Source organism: Magnolia sinica, chromosome 13, assembly GCF_029962835.1.
Source record: "Magnolia sinica isolate HGM2019 chromosome 13, MsV1, whole genome shotgun sequence".
NCBI lineage: Eukaryota > Viridiplantae > Streptophyta > Magnoliopsida > Magnoliales > Magnoliaceae > Magnolia > Magnolia sinica.
Genome location: NC_080585.1, coordinates 67,306,641 through 67,313,369, shown reverse-complemented (window position 1 = coordinate 67,313,369; position 6,729 = coordinate 67,306,641). Strand labels below are relative to the sequence as shown.

At 41.7% G+C, this 6,729-nt stretch overlaps 1 non-coding gene across 1 annotated transcript; it reads left to right on the top strand.

The window, feature by feature from the left end:
• Nucleotides 1-5,147: 5,147 nt before the first annotated feature.
• Nucleotides 5,148-5,252, top strand: LOC131224485 (small nucleolar RNA R71). The gene has a single exon (XR_009160966.1). It is a non-coding gene; the product is annotated as a small nucleolar RNA R71 (small nucleolar RNA).
• The last annotated feature ends 1,477 nt before the right edge of the window (nt 5,253-6,729 follow it).

Sequence of the window (6,729 nt, the reverse complement as noted above, 5' to 3'; positions counted from 1 at the left end):
CCCCCAACCTAAAAGCTACATTGTCCTCAATGTAAAAGATATGAGTATGGAATGCGCATAGGACAACAAAAGTAAAGAAAAAGTGAAGGGAAGATAGTACCTGGATGATGAATCGTGAGAGACTTTCCAAGAAAACCAACAGAAGTAAAAATAAAAATAACAAAAATAAAATCCTACCTATACCACTTTCGCAGGTGCTCTCGATTGCATTTAGCGCATGCAACAAGCCTTTAAACCCCTAGGTTACCCCTAGTGGACGAGTTGTAGTCTCGTGAGGGTTTGCAGCAATGTTACCCACAAACATTGAACTAGCTAGGAAAATGAAATAAGTTGAAAAGCTGGGTTGCCTCCCAGGAGCGCTAGGTTTAACGTCTTCAGCCAGACCAAAGCAACTACCATAATTCTATGAAAGCGATAAACCTACCTATACCTCCATCAGACTAGGAGATCAGTCCTGGTAAACAGGATCAGTCAGAGGCATGGACATGTCCTCTGAATCAAATTTCTCGACAAATGGCTTTAAACGATGTCCATTTACTTTAAACTCCTTGCCATTGTCGGGATCTCTTATCTCGACGGCCCCATGAGGATAAGCAGTAATAACAATGTAAGGGCCGGTCCAACGAGATCGAAGCTTACCCGGAAAGAGGTGTAATCGAGAATTATACAAAAGGACTTTCTGGCCTGGCGTGAATGATTTTCGTAGAATATGTTGATCATGAAACGCCTTCATCCTGTCCTTGTAAATTCTCGAATTCTCGTATGCGTCGTTCCGGATTTCTTCAAGTTCATTCAACTACAGTTTGCGTAGCGAGCCAGCGTTGTCTAGATTGAAATTAAGATTTTTGATCGCCCAGTATGCTTTATGTTCCAGCTCCACAGGCAAGTGACAAGCTTTTCCATAGACAAGTCTAAAGGGAGACATTCCAATAGGAGTTTTAAAGGCAGTACGGTATGCCCATAAGGCATCGGTTAATCGGATTGACCAATCCTTACGATCAGGGTTAACCGTTTTCTCCAAAATGTGTTTAATCTCCCTATTAGAAATCTCAGCTTGTCCACTTGTCTGTGGATGGTATGGGGTGCTCACCTTATGAGAGATACCGTATTTCTTCATTAAGCTCTCGAATGGTCTATTACAAAAGTGTGAGCCCCCATCACTAATGATGGCTCGAGGCGTTCCGAATCGAGAAAGGATGTTTTCTTTTAGGAATTTAATGACCGTGCGATGGTCATTCTTTCGACACGGAATCGCTTCGACCCATTTAGTGACATAATCCACGGCGAGCAAAATATACAGATTTCCAAACGATTGGGGAATGGTCCCATGAAATCGATGCCCCAAAGAATCAAATGCTTCAATGATAAGAATGGGATTCAAAGGCATCATATTTCGACGGACAATGCTCCCAATTTCTCGACAACGCTCACAAGCTTTGCAAAACTCATGAGTATCCCTAAACATAGTGGGCCAAGAAAAGCCACACTACAGAATCTTGGCCGTGGTCTTTTTAGCGTAAAAGTGACCACCACAGCCTCGAGTGACGAAGGAGATGATGCTCGATGCTCATCGTCCTGGTACACATCTCCTTAGAATTTGGTCCGCAATATTTAAATAAATAAGGATCATCCGAGAAAAGTTGCGCACCTCGGTGAAAAATTTCTTCTTATCTTCGCAGTCCACTGTGGGTATAGCACCCGTAGCAAGATAATTAGCAATATCGAAACCAAGGTGAATGGGAGACTCGAACAATTGTTCATCGGGGAACATGTCATTGATATGAGTCGTCTCAAGGGACTCGAGGTATTAAGGCAAGAAAGGTGATCACCACTACGTTCTCTACTCCCTTTTTATCTTTAATTTCCAAATCAAATTCTTGGAGTAGAAGGATCCATCGTATCAGCGGGGCTTAGAATCATTCTTAGAAAGAAGATACTTAAGTGCCGCATGATCTGTATAGATAATGATTTTGGATCCGATCAAGTAGGACCTAAATTTGTCCAAGGCGAACACTACGGCTAAGAGTTCCTTTTCCGTAGTCGAGTAGTTCACTTGGGCGGGATTCAGAGTCCTACTTGTGTAGTGAATGACGTAGGGCTTCTTGTCTTTTCTCTGGCCTAGGACCACCCCAAGAGCATAATCAGAAGCGTCGCACATAAGCTCAAAAGGAAGGTTCCAGTCGGGTGGCTGCATGATAGGTGCAGTGGTTAACGTGCCCTTAAGCTTGGTGAAAGCTTCCTGGCATTGCTCAGTCCACTCATACGGAACATCCTTTTGAAGAAGATTACATAATGGACGAGAGAGGAGACTAAAGTCCTTTATGAATCGCCTGTAAAATCCTGCGTGTCCTAAGAAGGATCGCACGTCTCTGATGTTCTTGGGTGGAGGTAGGTTAGAGATAAGATCGATTTTTGCCTTATCTACCTCGATTCCTTTGGACGAGATGATATGCCCAAGGACAATTCCCTTCGAACCATGAAATGGCACTTCTCCCAATTAAGTACCAAGTTCTTTTCTTCACATCTTTTCAACAGCACACATTTAAGACTTTCCAAGCACTTGCGGAAAGATGGACCGTAAACAGAGAAATCATCCATGAAGACCTCTAGATATTGCCCTACCATATCAGAAAAGATACTAAGCAAACACTGAAAGGTGGCAGGGGCATTACATAGTCCGAATGGCATCCTTCGATAAGCAAAGGTGCCGTAGGGACATGTAAATGTGGTCTTTTCCTGGTCTTCGAGGGCTATCTCTATCTGGTTATAGCCCGAATACCCGTCAAGAAAATCGTAATAGGAATGACCAGCTAACCTTTCCAGGATCTCGATCAATGAATGGTAAAGGAAAGTGGTCCTTTCCTCGTGACGGTATTCAACTTCCCGTAGTCAATGCACATTCTCCAACCAAGAGTGACTCTAGTTGGCACGAGTTCATTATTAGCATTGGCTACGATGGTGATTCCAGACTTCTTAGGGACCACTTGAGTTGGACTCACCCATTGACTATCAGATATAGGGTATATAATACCCACATCCAATAGCTTAAGAACCTCAGCCTTAACCACTTCCTTCATATTTGGATTTAGTCTACGTTGTGGTTGCCGAGCGGTTTTTGCATTATCCTCAAGGTATATGTGATGAGTACAAATCGAGGGATCGATTCCTTTGAGGTCCGCTATCGTCCATCCCAGGGCTCCTTTATGCTCAATGAGAGTAGATATAAGCATACTCTCCTGTTCTTTCTCCAGGTGGGCAGAGATCACCACCGGGTATGTCTCATCTTGACCCAAATATGCATATTTCAAATCAGAGGGCAAAGGTTTTAGGTCAAGCTTCGGCGGCTTGAGGTTAGACGGTAGAGGCACTACATCAGTTTGTGGTAATTCTTCAAATTGTGGCCTCCATCGGTTAACTTCAAGTACCGGTGCAGTATCAAGCAAGGCGCACGTCTCCCTAATCATGTCATCATCAAAATCATGGGAGTGGGCCAGGCACGTCTCTAGAGGATAAGAGGATAAGGTCAGAGGTGTCGTATCTTCCACGAAAGAGTCAATCATGTTAATATCGTGGAAATCGTCATCATCCTCTGAGTTGCTGCCGTTATTGAAAAAGATGTTTGACTCCAATGTCAAATTTCCAAAAGACATAGTCATGATACCATTCCTGCAATTGATAATTGCATTTGACGTGGCAAGGAATGGACGACCAAGAATGACGGGAATCTGAGTGCTCATGTTATTAATGGGTTCGATGTCCAGGATGATAAAGTCTACAGGGTAGTAAAATCTATCAACTTGGACCAACACATCCTCAATTATCCCTCTTGGTACACGAACAGAGCGATCAGCAAGTTGTAGTGTGGTTAGGGTGGGTTTTAATTCACCCAAACCTAACTGTTTGTATACCGAGTAGGGAATCAGATTGACGCTCGCTCCTAAGTCAAGAAGTGCGTGATCAATTCGATGGTTCCCGATTACACATGATATGGTTGGGCTACCGGGATCCTTGAATTTCTGCGGCACGTCTTGCTTCAGGATGGCACTCACTTTCTCAGTCAAGAAGATTTTCTTTTGAATAATTTTCCGTCGCTTGGTCGTGCATAAGTCTTTTAGGAATTTGGCATATGAAGGTATCTGTTTAACGACATCAAGTAGAGGAATGTTGACTTTCACTTGTTTCAACACCTCTAGGATATCCTGAGAGTTAGAGAGAGGTTTTGGTGAAACCAACCATTGGAGGAATGGAGCAACTGGCTTTTCTAGAAGTTCCAGTTCTACTTTTTGTGGGGCATCACTGGATCCATCATTGTTGTCCTCTTCTGGTTCTTGAGGCTTTTCGGGCCTAACCGGACGAGTTTTATCAATGGTCGTCCCACTCCGAGGAGGGGTGATGGATTTAGCATGTCCCATCTGATTTGAAGAGCTGGGATCATTATCTCGTACTGCGGTTTAGGATTGGGGAGAGGTTGTGCGGGAAGCATCCCCTTTTCTATAACCGTCATACGAGAATCTATCTTTTGCATAAAATCTGTGATTCCCCGCATTGCCCGAGCCAGCTCTTGTATGGGATTTTGAACCGGTTCCTCTTGAGGTTTCACTTGATTTGGATTTTGATTGAAGAAACCTGGAGGAGTCGCCGTCTTGTCCATTCCTCCAACTAAAGTTTGGATGATTTTTCCAGCCAGGATTGTATGTGTTGGAGTTAGGTCCAAGAAAAGGTCTTTGATAGTTATTTACGGCATTGGCTTGTTCATTCAACACTCCTCGAAAGGCGGGTATTGTAGGACAGTTTTCAATTGTGTGAATGTTGCAATCACAGATGCCGCAAACAATTTCATTGACCTTATCCTTCTTTCCTTCCATGGCCTCAACTTTCCTTATGAGCGTAGTCACTTTACACTTGAGATCATCCTCTTCTTTCAAGAGATATAATCCACCTTTCTCCTTTAATTGAGTCGGCCTAGACGTGGTGTTCGACTTTGGGTAATAGTCCCAAGATTGTGTTTTTCAGCCAAACTATCGAGGTAGTCCCATACCTCGTCGACATCTTTATTAATGAACTCTCCATTACACATTGTCTCGACCATTTGGCACATGGAAGATGTCAATCCATCATAGAAAAAATTTGTAATGCGCCACGTTTCAAATCCGTGTTGTGGGCATGAACTAACCAAATCTTTGAACCTTTCCCAACATTGGAAGAATGTTTCATCTTCCTTTTGGGCAAAGTTCATGATCGCTTTCGAGGGTAATCGTTTTATGATGTGGGAAGAATTTTTTATGAATTCCCTCTCTGCATGTCGCTCCATGTGCCAATGGATCTAGGACGCAGTTGAATGTAACCACGCCTTAGCTTTCTCTTTTAAGGAAAAAGGAAAGAGTTTCACTAATTGTATCCTCAGATACATTAGGAAAACATAATGTAGCTATAATCTCGTCGAACTCTTTCAAATGTAAATATGGACTTTCTGATTCAAGTCCATGGAATTTGGGAAGGAGTTAGATAACTCCTGGCTTGATGTCCATTTGTCCTGTGTTTTCAGGAAAAATCATGCATGAGGGCGTACTCACTCCCGCCGGTTGTAGAAAATCTCGTAAAGTACGAGGCGGGGGTGCCTGTTGCACCTCATTTTCATCCTGGATACCCTCCACCCTGGGTGGAAGTAGAGGAGGTTGGTCTTCAGCCATAACTTCAGTTAACTCAGGGGATTTCGAGCGGTGTCTAGTCCTGCGATGGATAGTCAACCCCTCAACCAATCCTCCTTCAGTCAAGAGACGTCGAGTGTCGTCACGGGCCCACTTGGGCATGAAACACTCACAACCCTCAACTAATTCAAAGCCTAATCCTAAGAAAGGAAATGAAAATCTAAAAAGAAAGGGAGAGTTGGAAAGAAATTACCAAATTGGAGTCTTAAGTTAAGGACCTGCAAAATAAAAATAAAATAAGTTAGATTCTAAAAGAAAGTGGAAACTTCTAAAATAAACTAGGAAAGTCTTATACTAGAAAGTAAATTACTAAAAGAGAGTTGAAAAATAGAAAGTAGGGAAGGAGTGTACCGAATTAGAGATTTCTATCTTAAAGGCCTACAAAATAAGAAGGTTAGTTCCTAAACAAATATTCTAAAAATAAATTAGGAAACAAAATTAGTTTCTAAAAGTGTTAGAATTAGAAAGTTACTAAAATAAAACAAAAATAGAAAGTTAATTTCTAAGAAGGGAAAGAAATAACCTAAAAAATATGAAAAAGTAGGAAGGAATTACCAATTGAGAAACTTATGTCCAGATTCTATAAAACAGGAAACAAGTTGGTTTTGAACTCAAATAAAAATAAATAAATAAATAAATAAAAACTAAGGTTAATAAAATCCTAATCTTAAACTAATCCTAAAACCAATTAATTTCAGAAAATCATAACCCCAGCAACGGCGCCAAAAACTTGTTCACTCCCCAAGTATAAGGTTGTGATGTAGTAATAAACTCGGTAAGACCGAGGTCGAATCCACAGGGACTGATACCTGTACGTTATCTGAAACCAAGTAGAAATAGAAATAGACTAAGATGTGATCTGAACAAATAGAATTTAGAGAATAATTTTGGAATAATTATCTAATAACTTAAGGAATTGAGATAGGAAGGAAACTAGGGATTCAGAGGATCCACTTGTAGAGATCAGGGAGATCTTATGCCAGTATCACAAATTATGGAAATTTACTGAACTGCCATTGAT